This window comes from Chinchilla lanigera, unplaced genomic scaffold (genome assembly GCF_000276665.1).
Source record: "Chinchilla lanigera isolate Chin_1 unplaced genomic scaffold, ChiLan1.0 scaffold00066, whole genome shotgun sequence".
Taxonomy (NCBI): Eukaryota; Metazoa; Chordata; class Mammalia; order Rodentia; family Chinchillidae; genus Chinchilla; species Chinchilla lanigera.
In genome coordinates this window covers 2,672,216-2,697,325 of record NW_004955467.1, presented here as the reverse complement: position 1 = coordinate 2,697,325, position 25,110 = coordinate 2,672,216, and the positions used below count along the sequence as shown (strand labels likewise).

Genomic DNA, 25,110 nt, shown 5'->3' with positions numbered 1-25,110 from the left:
CCTAAGAAGGTCTCTCTCTGACTTCATCCTGCCCTTTTCCCTTTTCCCCTGAAGGAGATCAAAGACCCTCACTCCAGAGATGCTCTCACTACACCGAGACGAAGCACATCCTTATCTCTGAAGACACAGGCCTTGCTGAGGTCCCCCCATTTATTACCATTAGATCATACCCTGTCCACTTCTTCATCAAAATTCATATAAAACACACAGGTTTACTTGTTTCATTGACACTGTCTTTCCTTATGAAGGTTCCAATGCCATATGCAACTTATATTAAATAAATGTATATGGTTTTCTCTTATTGACCCATCTTAAATAATAATGGTTTCAGTCATACATCTAAGGCAGAAAAAAGATTTTTCTTTTTCCTGAAAGAGCAGTTGTGAGGCTGGTCCCTCCTTTTTCCTCAGCTGTAGCTAACTGTGGTACTTCTAGGCTCAGCGTCCTCTTCTCTAACCTTCTCTCATCTCCTCCTGTAGAATGACAGGGTAAACCTGAAGAAATCCACTTGCTCCTTCCCATGTTTCTCTGGGCTTGAGAAATTTGAGAAGCAACAATTCAAACATACTCAGACCATCCTGCCTCCAAATACTAAAAAGACCTGTAATGCCTGGGCAAAAATCACCAAACGAGTAGCACACAGTAGTATTTCAAAAACCAGAGAGTATTAAAACACACAATAGTCTAGTGTTCTCTTTGAAACAGATTTCCTAAAAGAAAAGCAGTTAAAACATAGTTTAAAAAATAGGTACTTTCAATAAGATATTAGGGAAGATTACATCTCTAAACCAGTAACAAACATACTAATTTTCTTACCTCCCACACTGGAGATAATTGAATGTTACTTTACTTGTGACACGATACATAAATTTAAATTCAATCTCAGGGGTTCTTTTATTGGAATGTTACCAATACCAAAGGGAAACTACTCTCTACGAATTTATTTTCTAAGCCCGCTAAATTCTAAGATGCTGTTTTCCAAATCCCCAGCTCAGTTTAGGATGGTGGGTAAAGTCACATGTTTGCCCACTTCTCTCTCGTGAATTTCAGTGACACTGACCAAACCAGTGGTGTAAGGACAACTGAATGTCTTCACAGGAGTACAACAGAATGCCAGCAGCTGGAATTCTGCAGTGTTTCCGTGGAGAAACTAAACGTGAACAATCTCTAAAGGGGAGAGGGCAAGGCAACCATTCTTAAAGAAAGATACAGGGAAGCACCTTGAGGGAAAGATGAGAACCTCTTTCCTGTAGCAGCATCCAGTGACTTCAAATCTTGTGTTAATGCTAATGGTTTGAAGCTGCACTCAGGTGTGTGAGAACACAGGGTTTGAGGTGCTCCGATCCACACACCTGCTCGCAGGAACTGATGGGGCTGAACTGCGAGCTGACCAGTGAGCAGCAGGTCTCCATGGAGATGAGGCTCACTCCTGGCGTAAAATAATGCCTCTCAAAGGTAAGAGCAGGTACAAGCAATGCAATTATAAGACATTTTAACTGAATTAAACAACACAAGACCGTGGGACTCCATCAACTGATTCAAGAACTGTTTCCATGGGCTCTTTTTTTTGTTTTTTAGTACCAGCAATTGAACTCAGGACCTTACAGTTGCCAGGCAGATCTTGTGCCGCTGAGCTATATCCCTGGCCCCAAGAACTGTTTTCAAGCTAATTAAACAATGAATGTATTTATTCTATGGTAATCAGGAGCTAAAGATAAAAATAAACATGAAGTTAAAATCAAATAAATAAATATAAATACACAAAAGCAATACAGAAATATTTTTTTTAAAAAATGAATAGTTTGCACAACTCTAAACTGATATACTTAGAGATAAGGATAAAATAGACACTTTTGTAATAAAATAAAATTCCAAACATTATGCAAAATGAAACTACAACTCTAATTATACTGTAGAAAAAAATTAGAATATATTACAGTGCTGTCTTTCAGAACAGCATCAGTTCAACCGTATTCATGGATTTTTCTTCAAACTTTTAAGAACTAGATAATTCATTTACATTGTTTCCAGAAGAAATTAGAGAAAAAGAAAATGTTTAATTCTCCTGTAGATCTACTATAACTCTGATTTGAGAATTTGTAAAACAGAGAAAAAGAAGATTCTCTACAATCTCACTGCAAATGCAAACATAAGAATTTTAAATTCAACATCATCCAACCGACTCCAGGTATGTACTAACAGAGATATATATATAGTCAGGCAAAGCTAATGACAAGATTATAAGATATTATAGTCTGAGTGTGGTCCACAAAATTCATATGTTGAAACTCAATTACTATTATTAGTCTGCCATAGCTATAGCAACTATATGAGCAAATCAAATTAAAAACAGAAAAGATTTGTTTTGACTCACAGTTTTGGTGATCCAAGACCATGGTCAGCTGGTCAGTCTGGCTGTTTTTAGACTAGTGCTAGGTCAGGGTATCCATGGTGGGGACACACACAGGTGCAAAGCCACTCATTCACCCCTGGCCAAGAAGTAAAAGAGAGAAGAGATGAGAGTCCTAAAATCCCTTGCAGGACTGCCCCCAACGGGCTAAATACCTCCCCCTGGGCCCCACTTCTTAGTTTCCACCTTCTCCCAGTGGCAGCGATCTGGGAATCAAGCTTTTAACACGTTATCTTTGGGGACCTTTCAGATCCAAATATGACAATCACCAGAGAGGGCCTTGGGAAACCATTAGTTCATGAGAGTGGAGCCCTTGTGACTGGAATGAATGCACTTATAAAACACCGTGTAGGGCCTTGCCATGTCTTCTTTGCCCTCTACCTTCTGTCACATAAGGACACAGCAATGCAGTGTCATCTTGCAGCCAAAGAGAACTCTCACCAGACAGTCACGCTACAGCCCAGATCTCAGACCTCCCACCCTTCAGAACTGAGATCAATAGGTTTCTGTCATTTAAAAGCTAACAGTCTCAGGTATTTTATTATAGAGCCCAACAAACTAAGACAGAAGGCTTTCAGGGGTTGTGTAATATGAACCAGCTCATGAGTAAAGGGAAGGAAGGCATAGTCCAGCTCTACAGTTGCTGAAGAACATTGATAAGATGCAAAATCTATTTTCAATAACACAAAACAAACCTCTTAATAGACTTGATATGACTAAGAATATGTGAAACTATATATACTGAGATCATACTGGTGAGACCCTGAATGTATTTCCAGTAAGTCAAGAGATAACACATGCCTGCTTATCACCTCTATTTTATCAGTTTGGAAGGGATGACTGGTAAAATAAGGCAAGAATGTAAATAAATTTGAGTAAAAATTCACATTATCTGGTAACACTCATTCTTTTGTGTGTAACTAAACACACAAAGGAAACTAAATTAAAGAAATATGTCTCAAATCTTTTGAGCATTAATTTGTATCATGTATCACTTACTAAAAGATTCCATAATTTAAGAGAAATTGATAAGGGTCCATGAGAAGGAGAATACTAAAGAAAGTATAGAAAAGTAAAGTATAGTTGTATTCATTCACAGAATCTGGCACTCAAGTTTTGCAAAATAGAGACAAATTTTTCTTCCAATTATTCATGGCTGTCATTTAACTGCCACCTTACCAGACAGTCCATATTGCTACATTTAAAATAACACCCTAAATTGTTACATTTAAAGTAGCACTTCTTACCCTCTTGCGCTGCTTTATTTTCTTGCACAACAAATACCATTACTTGACACAAAAGTATAATTTCTTTTCATTTATTAGCTGCGCTGTCCAACATATCCTGTCCTGTCTCCATCACCAGCATCACCACCTCACGCTAGAAGGAGACTCAATCGGGATTTTGTGAGTAGGCAACCCTGAGCCACCCGAGACAAGATGGCACAGGCCAGGAAACAGCAAGTGAAGGTCTCTGAGGTGGAACAATGGCCACAGAGCTTGAGAAACTGTCTAGGGTAGGGTGCAAATAGAATAAAGTGACCCAGAGAGAGATTTGTGGGAAATGAGTTCACGGAGGTAACCAGCAGCAAGTTCATGAACGATCTTGTAATGAATGGTGAGAAAGATTTAAAACTTAATCCAAATATAATAGGAAGCATTCTTCAGAGCACAGAAGTGATCACTTTTAGCAGGCATTAACACTCTGCCTTCTGTACAGAGGCCAGGCAAGCTAGGAAGGGTACTTAGAAGGTTATTGAAATAGTTAAAGTGAAAGCTGTGTGGTGATGGCGGATATGGTGAGAAGTGGCCAAATTTGTAAAGTGTTCTCTACAGAACTAGCAGAATTTGCTAATGGATGTATACTGAAATACACACACAGGCGCCTGCACACAGGCGGGTACTGCATACTGATGAACCCCATATATGACACTGGTCCCACAAGATAATGATTGACCTGTAAAACTTCTGTCGCTTAGTGATGTCATAGCCCACGAAAGTTCACAGTGATGGTGTAAACAAACCTACTATGCTATTAGTCATATAATAATATGCCACATGGAGTTACATACCGTTCATCACATATGACAGTGGTTAACAAATGATTGTATTACAGGTTCATGCCATACTTTTAGTCATTATTTTAAAGTACTTCTATTTACAAAAAAAAGGTTTATTGTAAAACAGTGTGGCCTGGACAGTAGCCTCGGGCATCTCATGTTCACTGTCTTTCCTGATCACATCATGATGCCTCCGCCAGTGAATGATCTGTGCGTCCACTCGATTATGCTCACATGATGAGGAGATTACCTAATTATGTGTTTCTTAGCATGCACCCCGACACTAAGTGATGTATGGAGAAAGAGAGAGAGAGAGAGAGAGAGAGAGGGAGGGAGAGATCAAAGATGTTTATACATTTGGAGTCTAAGCAACTGAGGATCATGCCATTTTCTCAGATTTTAAAGTAGAAAATGAACAAGAGTGCATATGTTTCTTTTGCTTCTGTCTGGGAACAGGCAAGCAGCCAAGACTGAGGCTTTAGGCACGTCTAGCTTGACATGTGTATGATACATCCAAATGAAGATGTCGGTAAGGCGGTTGGATGCACCGGTCTCAACTCGAGGGAAGAGATTAGAATAGAGACAGACACAAATGTTATTATTGTCCCGTTCTGGATCAGAAGGAGTGATGTCCCTGGAAATATGAATAGAGAAGAAACTCAAGAGCTACGTCTTGAACTACTGTTCCCTTTAAATAAGAGGAGGCAGCAGCATGGATAAATACTGAAGAAAAGGACTCCAGAAGTCCTGGAAGCCCAGGAACGTGCTTATCCCAGAGCACAGACTAATGAACTAAACTGAAGGCTGCGGGTACATTAGGAGGATGAAGACAGAAAAAGGGTCATGCCACTTGGCAGTGTAAATATCAGCAGTAGCCTAACAAAGGAAACTCAGTGGAGTGATCTGAGTGGATTCCAGAGAGCCTGGGCGTAGGGGACGTGGATACAACAGCCACACAAAGCTCCAGAAAGGAGCTTGGCTAGTGCTGTAGGGAAACAAGAGAGTGGCTGCAGAAGTCTATCTCATTCAGAGGGGCTTTTATAAAGTGAGAGCTGACTAGAGTGTTTTTATGTGCTAAAGGGAACGAGCCAGTAGATGGGAAAATAATAATTGAGGAAAAGGAGGGAAAGGCGGAAGAAACAAAACTCTAAAGCAGGCAAGAGGATTTGAAAGTCAGTTTCCAGGCAGAGGGGAAGCCTTTGATCAGAAAGCAGCTCACCCACCAGAAATGAAGGTGGGGTGAATGGGTGAAGGTGCAGGTGGGTTAGCAAAGTGAAAAGTGGAAATACGTAGGCACCTTTTCGGTTGCTTATCTCCCTAAAAAGAGAAGGGCATGAAGGTTTGAGAGGGGAAAGTGAAACGCTTTGGAAGCTGGCTTCTTTATTTATGCTTCTTTCTTTAAGAACTGAGCTGGCACTGTGCTGTGCTTTTCTCTCCCTGCATGGGTTTGCATAGGGGAAGGGGTGTCACATTTGTTCTTAAATGTAGATTTTGTGGGAGCACTGTTTTTATTTTACAAATATCCTAAGGGAGGAAAGAGGTTAGGGGTGATATCCAAGCCCCGCATGTAGTCGGTTGGTGATAGGACCTGCCTTTTGTATCTTCTACTTAGTTTGTGCTTTGCATAAACACTTAAATACTGTGAAATTGTTGCTTGTAGGTTCCTTTTATTTTTATTTCATTTATTTTGCTGTTTTAATGCATCTCCTTGTTTCACTGAGGGAATACAGAGCAGAATCTGGTCCTGCAAAGTAATGGTAGTTTCTGCATCATTACCAGTACTTTCAACTTTCTTTTGGATTGCTTCATGGAGGGCAAGTATAATATATAGTATAAGCAGAAGAACCTAACCACCATTTATAGTATTACTCTAAATTCCAAGTTCCAAATGACTGGCTTTGAAATAAACTGTTGGCATTAATTTCATGGGTAACAGATCTCTATATATGGAAACTTAGCTAGACACTAGTACCCACCACACTACATCATGGTCCTGGCTCCTTTCCAGATAATTATCTGCATCCATTCCAGTGCATATGTCTCTTTCCACATCTCCAAAGAGTCCAGAAAAATCTGGGGCCCAGATACCTGAAACTGTGCAAGATTCCTCTTTACAGGTCCCTTGTAGTCAGAAAAATCTCATTCACTAAGCAGTGCTGAACAATCAATATTAATTCCTGTTATCAAATATATTTAATTAATTTTCTTCATTTTTAAAGACATATATCTGTATCTACATCTTCATACAGATATATGTGTGTCTAGCTATACTATATCTATACTATATCATATGTACATATAGACAGATATATAGATTAAATCTATAGATATATAGATTAAATACACACAAAAATTACATATCTACATGTGTACTTTCTACCAAGTTCATATCTACTTCTACAAAGTACATATCTACAGAGTGCCAAAAGACTATTTAGTTAGGTTATGGTTTAGGACAAAGATGTCACTGCTGCTTCTAAGTGCTGAAATTGATTTTTAATTATGAAAATAACTGCTGCTTGATATAGTGGTACCTGTCATCTCTGCCCTTGTGAGGTCAAAGCAAGAGAATATGAATTTAAGACCAGCCTTTACTAGAGTGAGGCCTTGTCTCAAAAACCTTAGACCTCTGAATAAATATACAGAATAGGTCACACGGTTTGGGATAAAAATACACAGGTAAACTGCTAAAGACAAGCATTTAAGCAATGATATATATTTCTTACCTCCTTTCCATAGGAAAGCTTTCACACTCACATGGCTTCCCAACCTCACCAGTTAAATTCAGAAATGAGCAGTGACTTGGCCACCAGAAAGTCTCCATAAAATGAGAATAAGCAGCACACCCCTCAGGGATGTGCTTGTCATAACCTTTCAATGTAACTATAACAGATTCATTTCTCCTCCAATCTAGTATCCATAGAAACAATTAAGAAGCTATAGACTTTGAAGATAAAGAATAGAGCCGGGATGACTGGGAGAGTTTAGGTGAAAAGCTTAGTTGGTTCAACTTTGATTCTGAGGTGACAGCATCCCCCACTTCATCACAGGATTTCCTTCCCTCTCTGCAGCAGTGCCTGTAACAGTCTTCAGAAATGCTTTCAGGAGCCAAAACCCCTTCAAATTAGGTTTTACACCGATCTACAGTATATGAAATATGAAAAAGCAGTATTCCTCATTACATATTTCTAAGTTCAAATTTATATCACATATGAATAAAAGAATGAAACTACTTTGATAAAAGAAGTATTTAAAATCAGAGATTAAGGTCAAGGGCTGCAGTCACATATGAGCTTTTGCAACCAATTCCTTATCATATTTTGGTTATGCAAAAAAACATAACTACCACATTTTTTCTTTAAGTGGTGGCTAAATAAAGTCAGTCTCAAGATAGAATAGTGATATTTAAAAATTGGGAGAAGTGTGGAGAGAAGAATGAACGAAAAGAAGTTGAATTTGCCGTGTGCACACTGTATGAATGCAAATATCTTTACACTGAACCCCAGTCATATGCACAATTCATACATGTTAATCAAAGATAAAATATTTTTCAAAGGGGCTTTACAATTCCAACAGAATGCCCTTTAGGAAATTTACATTTCTATTTTTTTAATGTTTCTAAAAAGTAAGAATTCTTCTTAAATCTTCAAAAAATTACATCATTATAATTAAGGGTTGCCCTATTGTTAGTTCATTTTTGACATTTTGAACTGACCATCTCAAAACAATCTTCCGAGAGTCAGGTCCAGAAGGCTGAATGAGAAGCGATGGAAGGTAAGTCAGCAACAATAGCTAAGTTTTGCTCACATTTTTTATTTTTATAGAAAAATACAACAATTAAATGAAAAGCACCTAAAACACACACCCGCAAAAAGTCAGGGAGAAATATTGCTGTTGTAGGACCTGCCATCCCAACTGGTTAGAAAGTATCAGTGAACACATGAAGCAGGCCCCTTCATGATCCGCAAGTGTGCTCCTTTTCTGCAGTCTTACCCCAGTGGGAATAAGTGGGCAGGATATATTTTTGCCCCAGGTTCAATTCCAGACCCAGTGCATCTTACCGGAGATACATCTACATGCATTCACATATAATCAGTAAGACACTACCGTATTTTCCATGTTTGAAAATAGCTAAATCATTAAAAAGCAAAAGCCAAGTCACACTCTTGGAAAACAGGCTCCACATAATGCAACTGGCAAAGGCTCTCACACAAGGACTATGGAGATAGCGCTAATACTGCAAAGTCAGAATGGTCTCAGGTGCTGGGAGCAGAGGCTCCTGCAGCCCTGGATTACTACAGCTTTCTTTTCTCCTCACCACTCTGCTGCTGCCTGAGCTGTGCAGCTGTGAGGAAAAGCACACCAGTCAAAGACGCACCAATAACCAGGTGAGAAGAGAAATGCTCTTGACCAACCAACACTTAACCTTTCCAAATCACAGAAAGAAAACAGGAAAGAAAAAGTCATAAGCAAGGAGCTCAGATAAAAGTTAGCCTTTTGAAAAAGCACTGGTGAAATCAAAACTAGGATCCAAGCTAACCAGAATCTAATGCCAACACAATCATTGTGGATGGGCAAAGCTAGCAGAGGCTGCATCTGCAGCTCGTCACCATGTCAACTGGAACATCCTCCTCCTTGTCTCAGTTTGGGTTTTCCCCCAAACAAAGCTTGAGACATGTTAGTTCATGTCAGAAGTGATGCCGATGAGAGAGCAATAAGATTGACACAGAAGGAGAAAAACAAAACAAAATGAGTTAGAGTGGGCCAGAGCCAGGACGCGGTGAGACATATATTACATTTCTGTAGGACATCCCATCAGCAGGATGGCTATGGGAGCCTTTGTGGGTCAGCTTCTATCTGCCATGATGGAGAGCAAGCTGCCTTTGGGATTATTTGCTTAGGTGCATTCTGCCTGCACCTGCCCAAACCTACCAAGCTCTAGTGTCTCAGAGAAGCCACCAGGGCAGAAAAGAAAAGACCCTCCGCAGTGCGCCTGAGGTAGTGAATCTGAGCTGAAGCTTAGCTGAAATAGAGGTGGCCCAGAGAGCTGTGCTGAGGGTGCCAGATGTGCCTGCTACCCCGCTGGAGTCTACTATGCTCTAGAGAGTACAGGAGCACATCAGTTTGTCCCCCATCATAATTCAGTTATTGGTCTTCAAGGCTGTTTCATTTCTGAGGCTTCTTAGCAGAGACATTCATTTATTCATTCCTTAGTTCTGTTTCGAGTGGTAGCTGTGTTCTTGGCACTGCTTCTTGGAGATTAGCAGTGAGCAAAGTAGACAAATCTTTATCATCATGGAAAATGACAAACAAAGAAACAGATATGAAATATATAGTTTGTCATATGGTGATAAGTACCAGGGAGAGAAATAAAGCAGAGAAAGGGTCATAGGAAGCTATAAGATACTCCAGGACAGCAGGAAGATGGCTGGTATTTCATCAGACTTGAATCTATTTAACTTAGCAAATGATCCCCATCTGACTGCCTCTCAAAAAACCAATAAACAAGTTTATAGAAAAGTATAACTCTTTCTGTGTTGTCTCATTTAAAGATATTGGCTTATGTTCAGGCAGATTTTGCCCACAGGAATTGACACAATTCTCAGTATGAATCCAAGGGACAAATTTTCCCAACAGAGGCCAGAAGTCAAACAGATCCCTGCATCTTCAGCCACGTGAGTCTTTTCTGCATTTTTCAAATTAAGGAGTTTAGTTTCTTGTACAGTATTCTGGTGTTACAGGGATACTCCACAAATAAAAGCAAAGCCCTCACATACTCATCAATTGTCTGCAAGCATTCAGCTTTCACTGTGTGCTCGGGTCAAGCCTGATTACTGGTGTCACACTCTCATCCAAGTCCCAATTTAGATGTAGCAATGCGACCCACACTTGCAAGACAAACGTAAATGACACAGAAATAGGAATGCGTTTGTTAAAATTATGGCACTAACTAAAAGTAAATACCAAACAAAATTAAAGCACATTGGGTAACAAAGGATTCCCTAAAGAGCTGGATTACCACAAAGATCTGAAAGAACAAGAAATTTTCAGCATAAACAGGCTGATGATCATGTGTTCTGCTATGGGAGGCAGTGAACGGGCCCTAGGATATGTGCAGAACAGGTAGGAGAGCTGCCCGGGGGAGACAGCGTCTCCTAAGAGAGTCACACAGATCGGGTAAGGTTGGGTTTTGACAGATCTTGAGAAGTTCTATCCATCGATACAGTGGAACACAACAGGCCCTGTGCAGGGATCTGAGAACACTGCTGTGACACGGGATCGGCAAGGACGAGCGGCTGACAGTGCAGAACACATAGGCCGTGTGGGAGCGGGAGGCAGCAAGGAGGCTGAATGGACCCCTTGGTATGTTCTGCGCATACGGAGCTGCCAGTGCAGCAGTGGCGAGAGGAAAAGAGCATAGTAACCATTTTGCATGAAAAAGATTTGATAGTAACGTGTCTTTTCGTGTAATACATTTTTAAAAATCTCAACATCCACCATGTATTTTGATCACACCCCATATATCGCATAGGTAATGCCAACTACATGACCTTCTGGAAAAGGTAGAAAAAGCAAGATCAGGCCAATGCTGCCAGGGTTCAGCGTGAGGAGGGGATCCACACCACTAAGGGGCATCAGGGAACTATGCGGAGAGACGATACCGTTCTACATGCTGTGGTGAGGCCGCTTGCATTTGCTAGGGCTCACGGAGCCCTCCCTGAGGAAAGGCGGCTTTTACCAGGTTTAAATGACATCTCAATGAGCTTGACCTGACAACAGCAACAAACTGTTTCCGTAGCACCCTGCCTACCCTCCAGAAATGGTTTTAACTTCTACATCAAGGACAAAATGGAATGGGTTTCGTGCAAACTCCTTCACACCTATTCTCACTACCAAGTACTGAAAATCCATGCGTGCCCAATAACGTCATCTGTTTCCTGATGGTGAAAAGCATGAAGACGGGGCTGGGGATTTAGCTCAGTGGCACCGCGCCTGCCTGGCAAGCACAAGGTCATGAGTTCGATTCCTGGTACCGGATAAAGAAAAAAAAAAAAAAAGAGCATGAAGAAATCTACTGTCACTATGAAAAGCCAAAGCTCCTTCCATACTCTGCCCCACACAGAGGAAAAGAGACCCTTCCTTATGTTATGTCAATGACGGGCGCCCTGTAACAGAAGGCACACTCACAGAGTGCATCTGAATTGGTCTACTGTGAATTTTATATGACACAAGATCCTTCCAAAATGAAGATCAAGGAAACTAATGTAATTTTATAGTGAAGAGATGGATAATTGTGGAGAACTATGACTGGACAGAAGAGGTGTGGATTAATGATAATAAATGAGACAGGTGGGCAGAGCTTAGCATAACGTGTTTGTTTGGGTTCTTCTCTGTGACCCTGGGTCTTCAGAAATAAGGATGTTGCTATCCTCTAAGGGTAAAGAGGACCTTCTGAAATCAGGGCCTTGAGCCCTGCTTCTGCTGTTTTCTCAAATGCTAAGGTGCTGTGTTTTGGAGTCGTGCATTTCAGCACCATCACGTTAACGCTTTCAGTCGGGCTCTTTCCCCGAGGTCCCAAGCTCAGTCTGTTCCAGCCACCTGGATCATCTCTTGGTCAGCACACACAGTAATCTCCACCCCACCCAACTTCTGCGCTGCACTCTGCTTCTTCACAACAAAATATCTGGAGTATCCACTCAGAGCTTTCTCTCCTTCCTCACTTCTAAGCCAGTATATGATACAATGCTGCAAAATCTCAAATGTGAGGAAAATGATAAAATAACAAACCCCATATTTACAATACCTAGACTTAACAGATGTTAACACTTAGCAATATTTGCACAAAATCTTTATTTTTTTTAAAGAAATAAAACATCACCTATATAATTCAATCCTCCTTTGGCCTCCTTCCCAACCATATTATCCCTTCACTCCCTATAGGTGACCTTTACCCGAAATCTGATGTACATCATTCCAACAGGTATATGCGTGTTTCTCCACCTTACTGCTTTGTGTGTGTTCATGAATGATATATAGTAGTGTGTAGTGTGTTAAAACTTCCATATGACTGATATCTTACTATACTTTGCTATTTGCATCTTTAGTTGATTCTTGCATCCCTTTCCTTCTTTGGGATTTCATTTTGCCTTTCTGGAATATTCTCTTCTGTAATTCTTTCAAAAAGAGTCTATGTGGATACTTGTGTCAGAAAAGTTCTATATTGTTTGCATGTTTTCTTTTGAATAAAAAAATCACATTTTTGAGTTGTTGGTTAAATACATTGTTCCACTGTCTCTCTGTATCCAGTCCTGCCAATAATACATGTGATTTGATTTTAATCGCACATTATGTTCTCTCTGAATATGTGTGTATTGTGTGCATTTGGCCTTCTTTCTCACATGTAGGGATTTTTTTCATTGCCCTTTGAGTTCTGCAATTCCATTTGTATAGGTGAAAATTCTTTTTCATATTATCCTACTCTTTACATTTGAAGATATAATCTCTCTTTGATTTGAAAAGAAATTATACTGTACCATGGTTTAGGAATTTCTAATTTTCAAGACTCCTCTAAAACTTCTATTTGAACTTTTAGATCTATTTTTCTCTTTCTCTACTTCCTTGCTAAACGCTTCATTCCCTTGACCTCATATTCTGTGAGAATTCTTTAGATCTGTTCTCCACTTTTGCTAATTCTGTTTTACAACCAGTCTCTTAAGCTGAGTTTTTTTTTGTAAGATTTGATCATCAAGACTTTCAATTCCAGGGTCTTTATTTCATGCCTCAGTAAATAGGACATCTTCTTGCATTTTTATGAAGACCATGTTAAGCTCATCTTCTATCAACTCTGTTTTCTCAAGTTAGTTTCATTTTGCAGCTGTCTTTGGAGGTATTAGCTGTTCTCCAGTGTATGATGATCCCTTGGTGTTCACATGAGCCTTTCGGGAAAATTCCTGATTTCAGCATTTTTAATGGACGAAATGGTGGAACCTACGACCTAGCAGGAAGTACTAGTGTCTTTCTTCCACTTGGAGAGGCTGTTTGTACTGAGTATTATCAACATCTATGCACTGGACACTTTCGCTTAGGCACACCTGGGGCAGGCTGTTCTGTACCCACGGCCTGACCCAAAGTCTTATATATCAGCTGTGTGATGCTGGAGAGTCATCCCACCAGGCCATTTTGTCCTACCCAAACGACTGTCTTGCTTCTGATGCCCACACTTATGGATTGCTGCTTTGGCACATAACTCTTTTTGTGTATTTGAGGACATGTTTTTTTTTTTAATCCAAGCTGAACTCAGCTAATTCTTCCATATTTCAGAAATCAACATAATTTAAGCTAAAAAGGGCATGGCTTTTGGTTTTGCTTTCCAAACTATAATGAATATGTTTCTTTTTTTTACAATGTTAAGGCAGGAAGGTAAGAACTAAACCACATGCTTATTCTGTCATCTTAAATCAGAATTCTATACATTAATCTTAAGTGACCCTTTAACAACTGCCCTACTCGAGTTAAAGGTTTTTCTATTGAATCATTTCAATATTCTTTGATAATGTGTGCATTCACCTTTTATCTTTAACATTTCTTGGTTACCACTTCCAGATCTATTGTGAGGAATAGTGTTCATGGTGGGTGGACTAACTAATCCCCTCTTTTTCTAGTAACTTCACTCTCTTCACCATCTACAGGAAATTGGTGAGGCTCTCAAAAGCCACTGTGTTCCCTGCAGGAGTCTTGGCCTCTGAACGCAGTTGCGTTAGACTCAGGAGAGGCACTTGATAGGGGTTGTGTGTGTCAGAACCTCTTTTCCAGAAAATCATAAAAGCAATTACACAAAGATCTAACTACAAACTACAATATAGAAATGAAGGATAATGTCAAAGAGCTGTTGAGGTTGAGTTCTGAAGAACGGAGAAGGGGTCCAGGCAGGAGAAATAGTGAAGGGCCCCAAGGGGAGGGCGTATGTCACAAGTGAGGGATTGAAAGAGGGCAGAAGGTCCTGTCCACAGGGTAAGCCCCAGGGAGAGTGCCTTTCCCCTCCTCACCCTCCTCCTTTTCCTTTTCCTGGATGTCTGTGCCCCAAGCACTTTGCAAACATCAACTCTCTTAGATGAGGAAAAAGAGCTGGAGTGGGTGTACATCCTGCAAGACACAGGAGGCATAGAAACAATTTTGGTTCTCACTCTATGGGCAAATGGCAGAGTGAAGAGCAGGAGTACACACAGATGTGCTGTGTATTAAAAAGTGCTCTGGCAGTATTTCAGAGACTGACAAGGAGAGAGGGGATGTGATAAGCAGGAAGACCAGTCAGGAGACCACTTCCAGGGCAGACCCTTTGTCTTATTCCTGACTTTAGTGAGAATACCCTACTGGTACAAACCCAAGTGTGACGGTGTACTGGTGAGGTGGTGGCTTCTCTTCAGACAATTCTGTACGTTCTAGAAATGAAGGTCACTTTGTATACTTCTCAGGACTCTTTAAATGAGAAATTAAATCAAATTCTGTTAAAAAACCATTTTGAAATTTTGAAATGATCTTTTTTCTCTTTTGATTAATAATAGGTCAAACTATTTTCCTTATAAATCTAGGAGAAAATATGTCTGGTCTTGTAGTGTGTTTTATTTGCTGATATGAGAGCATATTTGTGCATATACCTATATGCATACATATATTACTTCATATGATTTAAAAATACAGTCAATTTTTTAAATGTATTATGGTAAAAGACACATTGCTATTAATCCTCCTCAGAATATGCTTCTTCACTTGGAACACACTTTATCATCATTCCTGTCACTTTCTGGAGCAGTCCCGGAAGTACTTTGTGAATGTCTCCAGTTGCATTGCTGTGGTTGTCTTTATGTCTTGAATCAATTCCAAATGTTTTGACTCTCAAGAAGAACAAGGCATTGTATGGAGTGGGTTTTGGTGGATGAGGTACATGAGGACATGACAAATTATTTTTACAACCCCGCATTTCCATTGGATGACACTCAGCAGTAACATTCACGGCATTTTTGAGCACATCTCATAGAGATAGATAGTAACAAAAGAAGACTTCCAAAATAGCTTCAGAAAGTAGCAAGAATGATGGAATAAGTCTGTTCCCAGCAAGGAGAAGTATTCTGGGGGGGATTAGCGACGATGTGCGTTTTGCAATAAATTTAAAAATCTTAAGCATTTAAAAATTTAAAAATCTTAAGCATTCACTCTACATTTGGATCTTGCTTTGATCAAAATGTATATTTTAATTATTTTTGGAAATAGGGTATCATCATTGGAAATAGGGTATCATCAGCTCAGGTTGGACTTGAAGCCCTGGGCAAAGGCAATCCTCCAGCCTCACCCTTCCAAGTAGCCAGATCTGGGGCATGCACAACTATGCTCAGCTTGTAAACTCAGTTGTAAGAGATGTATCATTTTCTTTTGAGAAGTAGTCTCTGTTCAGTTTTCCATTTAGTAATCTTAGCTCTTTAAAACAGATTCAGTAGTTCTCATTCTTTTCTCTGCCCAGGAGAAAATGAAATACTAAAGGCATTTTATTGGGTCCTGAAAAGAATCTCAGAAATTACCTAGACCAGACCTTTGGTGAGGAAATGGTTCCATGACAGTTTTACCAATTTTCCTCTTTGTAATGTGTTATATTTTTCTTTGATAATATTTACATTGTTTGTAAACTGCCCGTTTCATCTAGCTTTTAAAAATTATTAACAAAGATGAGTTTCTTTCTTAATCTCCTCTATGAACATAAATACCATCTTTTTCTTAATTTGCATTTTCCCTAAATTAATCCTTCAAAAGCTATTTCTATCTCATTAGTGTTTCAGAGAAGCCAGTTCATAGAAATATTTATCAACTATGTTTCTTTCTATCTTAAATGCTTTGATTTTGCTTACTTATTTTCAAGTATCTTGAGCTGAATTTTATTAATATTCATTTCTTATATCTAATTAATTCTTGTAAAGATACACATTTATCTGTGATTACTGCCTTGCCTACATCTCATATTTTTATTTTCAGTGTTATTAATAACTTTGTAGAATTCCAAAGTGCCTGTTACCTTAATGTGGTAAGCAATATTGATTTTATTACTTTTATTTTTTGATTTCTGATCCCTGAATTTTGATGTACACTTAAAACTCTATATATGATAAAGCTCTTTACTTTCCTTCTTTATTTTTTCTTATCTTCTTTCTCTTTCCTTTGTGTTCATCACATTACAAAGATTATATCTTGGTGTCAACTTCACCAGCTATTGGTTAGAAATCACCATGCCCTCAACATCCAAGCTCAAAGACAAAGCATCTCCCATAGAGTTATAGCCAGAAACGCACCTTTTTTTCATCAGTTGCTATTAAACTGTGCTGAAACCCATGATTAAAATAGGTACCTTTTTTTAGGTTTCAATACTCAGTATTTGAAGAACGACATGACCTCAGGGAAATAATTGCTATCGTGCAAGATGTTGAAAGGGTGAATAATAAAACTCAGATGAGTTTCTTGGAAGGAAAGTCAGTTTACAGTTCAAACATAGGGCCTGGGTGGAAACACAGAATCAGGGGCAGAAATTAGAACACATGAGTCAAGGGTAATGGTCAGAACAGCATTGGAATACGAGACTCGAGGAGCAGGTATGCAGGAGTGTCCAGCAAGACAGGATTGCCGGAGCACAGCGTTCGCTGTATGGTAGGCTCATTAAGTCCTTTGTTCACCTGCAGCTATTACAAGATTCGACGTGACAAAACGTGTCCAAACTAAGCCTGTTTGTTTGTGTGTTTTCTTCTATTTTAACCATTGCATCCCTGGCTGCTGCATGAACTTTGACCTACAAATTTTCTCAAAGGAACAAGCGGTTGGTCACCAACCATGGGAATAGACAGCCATATCCCAGAGCCAAAAAGTTCTCCACTCGATGGATGTGCACCACTTTGATGTAATTTGCTTTCCACCTTCATGGCAACTCATTTTAAGATGGCCTCCACCAGTCCTCCCACTCATGTCACGCACACTGTTCGTTCCATCACAAGAAGGATTCCAGTTCACTTCATGCTTAATCTCGGTTGACTTTAGTAAATTATTTACCCAATACAAGGTGGTAGAAGCAATGTTACTTCTATCATTTCCAAGGGTGAGGTACAAGAAACCATGCAGTCACCAAAGAAGAAGCCTACTGAGTCCTGTCAATACATAGAGCCATGAGAAATAATAAATTGTTTTATGCCACTAAGTAGTAGGTAGTTTTAGGAGCATTTTCTTTTTTTTGGTACTGGGAATTGGACTCACAACCTCATGCTTGCCAGGCAGGTGCTGCACTGCTGAACTATATCCCCAGCCCTGTTAGGTAGTTTTATGCATCAATGGATAACCAGAATAATCTTCTATATTTCAACTATCCAAACAAATGTCCTTCTGAAGGATGCATACATTTTTTACTCCTTTAGACGTGTAATGTCTTCTCTCGGGTTAAAGTCAAGCCATGCTGAATTGGAGCAATTATATTACCAGTATATCTGCTTTGATCTATTATTATGATATTTATTGCTTACAGAGCAATATCATTTTCAGGTTCTTATTAAAGGCAGGGACACCTGTTTTTATTTCTATTAATCACCTTGTGGTAATTATGGTGAATCTCCAAGCTCTGATTTTAGTAAATTGCTGAGTTTAGTGTTGAGTTGAGCTCTTGTTCTATTCAGAAGATATTTATCAACTGTCTTTTGTGTACTATGACAGAAACTGTGGGGATTACAAAATGAATGAATTCCTGTTCTCAAGGACCCTTTAGTTCAGAAGAAAAAAGTCAAGTATAAAAACATTGTAATTCAAGGAAGAATGCTATGCATAAGCATAAGAGGCACAAGTAATGTCACAGTAGGGCTCAAAAGAGGGAGAAATCAGTGTAAGGATACGGCAAGGGACAAGAGAAGGTAGAAAAGAGACAGACCTAGTTTGGATCCTGAATCTGCTACTCTCCTGGACAAGCTATTCAAACTTCCATACGTATAATACAGGTGGATGCATACTTCATTAACCAACATTTGGGTTTCAATTTTTTGAGGAAGTATTTTACACAATTGTAATAATTAGATAAAATAAGGAAAGGAACCTAGAGGATATCTTACAGATGGTACTTTATTGGTGGTAACTACCCAAAATGATGGTACAATTTTAAGCCAAGAGCAAGAAGACAATGTTTAACTGGTAAAAATCCAGAGTTCAGAAAAGAAGCTGATTTGGCAAAGTGGAATGATAATTTAGGCTTGTGCAGATGCAATTGGGTTTACTATGTATTATCTTATTTTCTTACAAAGACAGCTGTGGAAAACACTTCACATCCTCTCTGCAAAATGAGTTTAAGAACGCTTACCTCATTCTGGCAAGATTTTGTTATTGTTGTTTAGTTTTGTAGGTGAATTGGGGATGGGTAGGTTTGAGAAGAGACTTATTTTTCTACTATGTATCAACCACTCTACTAAGGGTTGTTTTTTTTTTTTTTTTTTTTTTAATATGCATTGTCTTATTTTCTCCCTACAACCCCATGAGCTACATACTATTTCTGCCACCCTCAGAACTTGAAGCCAGGTCCATTTGCTTAATGATTGTGTCTCTTGCCCTTTGCTGTAAAGTCTAAATGAGGCTACATAGCTGGGAGCCTAACCTAGCATCTGACACTCATAGGTGAACAACAAATCACTTTTCTTCATTCATCACTGTAGCAAATGTCTATCCCTGGTTGCCAACCTTATCTAAAAATTAGGTTTTGAATTTACTAGCCAGCCTCTCCTTCACCAACTGCTTTAGTGCATGCAGTTGGTACCTTGAAGCTTTACTTCTTTGCCATGGGTAATTTCTTTATCTCTGATTACTCAAATTCCTTACCTCTTCCTGCTTCTCTCAATCCCTCCCCACCTCCAGATCCTGTAGGCCTTTGCTGCATGAGTGGGATTTAATAATGACAAATGTGCATTGGATTTGAGGCCATGGTTAAGTGCTTGTTGGGAATTTGGTGGAGGCCCACCCACATACCATCTCATTTGTAATGTATGTCACTGGAATCAGGACTGCTAAAAAACAGAAAGATTATGATCCCCACCACCCCCTCCTACTAATCTCAAGCACAAAGAAGAAAACTGCAGAAGGCTCATCTCTGTGAGCTTTTACAACAGTAAATTGTAGCTCAACAGTGCCAATTCCTCAAACCATTTGCTATAATCTAAACCAGAATTTCTCTTCTCCCCTTTTATGATCCCATTTCGGGGCTCTGTGAAGAGGCTGAGCAATGTGACCATATGTTATCGTTCTAATGAAAACAATCAGAGCCTGGTGATTGTTAATCACCTAGCCTTATCATCCATTACAGGAAAATCTCACGAACCAAAGGCATGTGTTTTGTTCCTGAATTCCAGAGATAAAAACTCATAGCAAAAGTGAACTGAAACTTCAATTGTATTGCAGTTTCAAAATGAATTTTATCTCATCAAAGGCTTCTTTAATTATTTGTCTGGAGCTTGAAATAAATATTCAGTCCTTGATTGTCTTAGTTTGTTTCTCTTTTTGTTCCTGTCATTCTCATAGTTTAACATGAATTCTGAAACTTTAGATAACTAGTGTAGCTTTAATCAGCTTTAAATAGTGTTCGGAAATCATTAGACCCCCTAAGTGTATTCCATAACCAGATTTGAATTGCTCACTATGACAAAACTATTTCATAGCACTTTTAAACACCTAGTGATATTTAGTTTAAAATTGTTCATAAGTGAGAAACAATGTATAAATTGTTTAAAGAACATGGTTAGTTTAGAAACCAAGTAGATGCACTATAGAATGATAGTAAGTAATTTTACAATGCCAATTTTACAATGCAGAGAATGGAAAGCAGGACAAATGGATCTCATGCAAGGAAATCTCTTGCATGGAGACAAATCATCAGAGCAAATCCATTTTCACCAAATACTTCTGTGACCTCTAGCCCTCTATCCACTGAAATAAAGAGAACATTTGGGCAAAGAAAATTTACATGGACAATAATTTGAGCATCCATATATTATTTTGTTTTGCTTGTTACTTTCATAGAGAGTGTGCTATGTTTCAATGAGTATTTCTCCAAATGAGTTCCACAGAGTACAAGTATGTGATCATCAGTGAGAGGAAAAATTGGGGACAATCCAGTTGAAAATATTTGAAACACTGGAATTCTGCATTCTCTACTCCCTGTTATATTTCCCTCTCACACTCACATGATAGGGACTTTTAGAAGCCTCTCAGTAGAGAAAACTCACATTTTGATTTTAACCCAGCTTCTCACAAAACTTGTTAACTGAGGAAAATTTTGTCCTTGTAAAGTCTATTAGGATTTTCTGAAAATAGTGAGTGTCCTAGCAAGCACGCTGCAAAAGACATCTGCCCTCCCAGTAAGCTACGTGTAGGGGGAGAGATTGGAGACTTCGTCCATGCACTGTAGTTAGGTACCAGTCTTCATCCTGTGGCACTGACTTTATTTTTAAGATGAATAAGGAGATGGGCACGTGGAAGCACTTAATAAATACTCATTTAATGTGATGAAACACAAATTTGAAAAGCTATTTAATGACTCAGACTACTTTTTCCATTCTTCACAATTGTGTTTGAATCGATGCCCAGCTACTATCTGCTAAAAAGGAACTTAGTCCCCCAAATCTCTGAGACACCAGCATTCTCCACTGACTCATCGCTAGACTGAAGTGCTGGAAATCTTATGGAGGAGCCAGAGCCTTATCAGTGCAGCCCTTGACCATGCTTAGTCTTGGGCATCTTCCCACAGTCGATCAATGCGTGTGCCCTTCCTGACCCCTCTCGTTTCATAGTGGGGAAACAGCATATGCTGACCTCAGGTCTTGCTATTTATAATTCCATGAGGTTGAGCAAGTTACATACTCTGAGATTCACTTTCTTCATCTGTATAGAGGGGGTCAAAATAGAACTTATCTCAAAGTGCAGTGATGGAGAGGGAGGGAGAGAGACAGACAGACAGACAGACAGAGCACAACCATCTGGATAGAGCTAAGGACAGCACCTGGAACCCATGCCCAAACAGTTTCAGATGATGATGTCCACAGTGAGGCTGATGACTGTTACTCTGACTAGGCACGTCATGAAGTCAGATGTACCATGTGGGCCCTGAGACCTAGCTAGAATATTAAACAAAAAGGCCATGTGGATTTCTACCCAATATCACACTGCATTGCAAAAATCTCTACCCTTCCAGTTAGTAAGGACTATGGAATACACAGAGGTTCAAGGAAAGATAGAACAAATGAAAAGCAGAATAAGTGAAAATCAGGCCTCCTGAGATTTCTATATCATCCAGGATAAGAAAGACAGGAACTCTGGTACAGAAACCAGAATTTGATCCCCGTTCTGTAGTATGGTCAACAGTGTCCCCCGAGTCTCAACTTTGGGATGATGGACATAAAGAATAATCACGGCATGCACTTGAATGGAGGGATAAAATTTGTAGGCCAGAGACGCAGAGACTGAGTCTTTCCCTTAACTGGTCACCCCTCCCCAATAGATCTATACAGGAAACATAATACTGTGTTGCATAATGGCAGAGACACACTCTGAAAAATGCTTTATTAGGCAAATTTATCATTGTACAAACATTCTAAAGTGGACACCTACATGATACAGGTCAATTCCTCAGTGTGGCCTCTTGATGCAATCCTATGTATGGGAATTATTTAGAATCAAAGAAATGAAAAGGCAAAGTCCTTGGCTGTTCTCAATATGTTAAATGGGGCTAACACAAATGCTGTCCTCAAGGAAATTGCTAAGACTTAAAGTCATTGCCACATGCTTAGAAAATGTGTTTCAGAGAATTGCATGAATTCAAGTGTACAAAGTCTGAGGTCTGAGAATTTCATGAAAATTGGGAAAATTCTTCAAACTACAAAGAACAAATTCTTTTAAGAATGTAGTCTTGTTGCTCTTTCCTTCTTTTGGGCCTTTCCATGGATGTGGGAACATATGTGAAAGTTTAAACGACTGTCTGTGTCAGTCAGTGTTCTACTTCTACAACAAATATCTGGGATAATTAACTTATAAAGAAAAAAGGTTCATTCTGGCTCGCAGCTTTAAAGGTTTCAATTCATGGTCACTGGTCCTGCTATGTGGGGCCTCTGGTGAGGCAGCACATACTAGCAGAAGTGCATGGTGAAGCAAATTTGCTTACCTTGTGTCCGAAGAGTGAGAGGGAGACTGGAGTCTCACTCTTCCCTTCAAGGGCATGTCCCCAAGAATGCTAGAAATTCCCTCTAGGCCAGTGGTGGCAAGCCTTCAACACTGTCGGCATGTGATCCAAGTATATCACTTGTCTCTTTTCTTCTCAAACTAGAAGCTCAGAATTCAGGTTTAATTGCAGTGTTGGCATTTTGCGATAAATAAGTGAGGTTTGTGTTGCAGTTTGGGCTCTTGGTCTCTAAAAGTTTTGCTATCACTGCTCTGGACTCTACCACCTCCCAACAGAGCCAGGCTGGAGCCCAAGCCTTTCACACAGTAGAATTTGGGGGACATTCCAGACCCAAACTATAAACTTGGTCCCAGCCAAGAACAGAGCTATAGTGTACATATGATTTGTTCTGCCTGACCCACCTTTGAGCTACCAGCTTTTTCACCCTTAGTCTCTGAAGTTTATACCAGGCTTACACATACCACTTGCTAAGCAACAAGAATCCCTCACACATATTTGGAGAATCACTGGAGAAGGTATACTCTTTCTACCAGGGGCTTGCTGAGCCAATGGGAAGGAAAGCTCAATTGACCTTGCTCGGTCCACCTTTTCTTCCATGCAACAATGCAAGCCAACTCAGAGATACTAAAGGCAACAGATAAAAACAGAGCAACACAGTCCTGAAAGCATTTCTGAGGTCCTCATCCTGATTATGCCTGAACTTTCACCTATGATTTTACTTACATGAAATTCCTTTCTTTGTATAAGACCTTGTCTGTGAACAGAAAATAAAGACATTATCACATCTCCAACAGACAAAAATAGTCTCATTAAAATGAGAGTAACTCATTAAAAATAATGCACCTGGGAGTGAGAAAGAAGTCAGGAAAAGTGGGGTGCGGCCCTGGCTTTGCAACTGCCTGTGGCACATCTAGCTAATCACTTATATTTGAATGTATCAGGTACTCTTATCTATAAAACCAGAGGGCAGACTGAGGTTAATTCTCAGTTCTTTAATTTCATTATCTTAAAGTTGATGATCTTATAAACAAGCATCATTTTTAAGTTCATCTACATATAATTTATTCTCTAAATTTAGTTGCCTGGTTATAGTGGCCAGGTTAAATTTGTTCATGTAGAGAAGTAGATATAAAAAAAACTTGACCTCATAAGTCTTAGCAGCATTATTTTTTGTGTCTGTAGTTAGTTCTGACTCCTGATGGCCAGTAGAAGAAAAAAAGAGGGTGCTTCTACTGGAACACCACTGGATAGGCGTGTCATCTAAGAGGATATGGAATGTATTTAGTGATGTTGGAGTGGCTCCATTCATCCTATTCCTAAATTTAGAGCCTCCTCATCCTTAGATTCCAATCATACCTTCACTCTTCATGTATATTTTAGTCAAGTTGGGACAAGAATTCCCTGCAGACAAGTACAGAACAGCCGGGAAAACTCTTGACTGTAATAAAAGATATCTTGTCTGTCTGCAGCTTACAAAGGATTAGCATCTACATGTTCCTTTAGCCACTATTTCTAACCCTAGAATCATCTTTATTGGATTAGCAGCAGCTAAATGTCTCAAACCTAATACAATTACTCTGATCGGAATTGTTTGTAGGCAATTTGTAGAATGAAGATGCCCTAATATTGTGTCCCTTGTAATTAGACAGCTAGAGACAGACAGCCTCGAGTATTTTCTAATAACAAAAATTAATTCCTTGATTCCTCTTATTACCCTCACAGGAAGAACTCAACCAGCCTGTAGACCAACAATAAATACGGATGTACCTCCCTGAATAGGTCTTTCTCCACCTATAAATCAGGGCTAACAAAATTTGCCACGTCTCTACTCTAAGCTCTAAATGGGGATGGAATTGAAGGTCATGGACTAAATTGCTGTACGAATGCAATACATTGATTTGTGAGACTTTTAGATTTGTTTGCGGGAGGGGAGAAAAGGGTTAATTCAATTTTGTCCTAAATGTTTTCTTTCTCTTCCAGGTTGTTCATCAGAAGTTCTGTTAGTCGCTAAAAAAATTCGGTGGTGCTAAAAAAAATCCACCAGGAACCCAAAGTAAGGAGTTATTGACCTCCAGTGAAGTTAGGTCTGATGACTGAAGGTGCAATAAAAACCCATGAGGTTGCCATGTTTATTCCCTGCTGATTTTTGGTTTGGTGCTGTCTGGGTGCCTCTACCTATCATCTTCTACAAATTGGCCTCTTTCCCGTGTAACAGCTCCCTCACTCTGCCCCTTTGTACCTGCACATGTTAATGCTCCTGGTCATCGCTGGCCTACTGCTATCATTTGTTGGTGCCTTAGTCAACTTTCCCATTACTGGGACACAATATCTGGCTACAGCTTAAAGGAGCAGAGGTTTAATTTGGCTCATGGTTGGCTGGCTCCAAGGGAGGAACACCATGGCTGAAAACTG

The 25,110-nt window shown here is 39.5% G+C and overlaps 1 long non-coding RNA gene across 2 annotated transcripts; it reads left to right on the top strand.

Moving 5' to 3' along the window:
• Nucleotides 1-1,180: 1,180 nt before the first annotated feature.
• On the top strand, nt 1,181-24,818 carry LOC102021747. Of its 2 annotated transcripts, none has more exons than XR_001236841.1 (5): nt 1,181-1,455; nt 2,109-2,188; nt 3,736-3,816; nt 24,421-24,575; nt 24,679-24,818. It is a non-coding gene; the product is annotated as an uncharacterized LOC102021747 (long non-coding RNA). The 2 variants fall into 2 exon arrangements; XR_001236840.1 differs by having other exon boundaries at nt 2,072-2,188.
• The last annotated feature ends 292 nt before the right edge of the window (nt 24,819-25,110 follow it).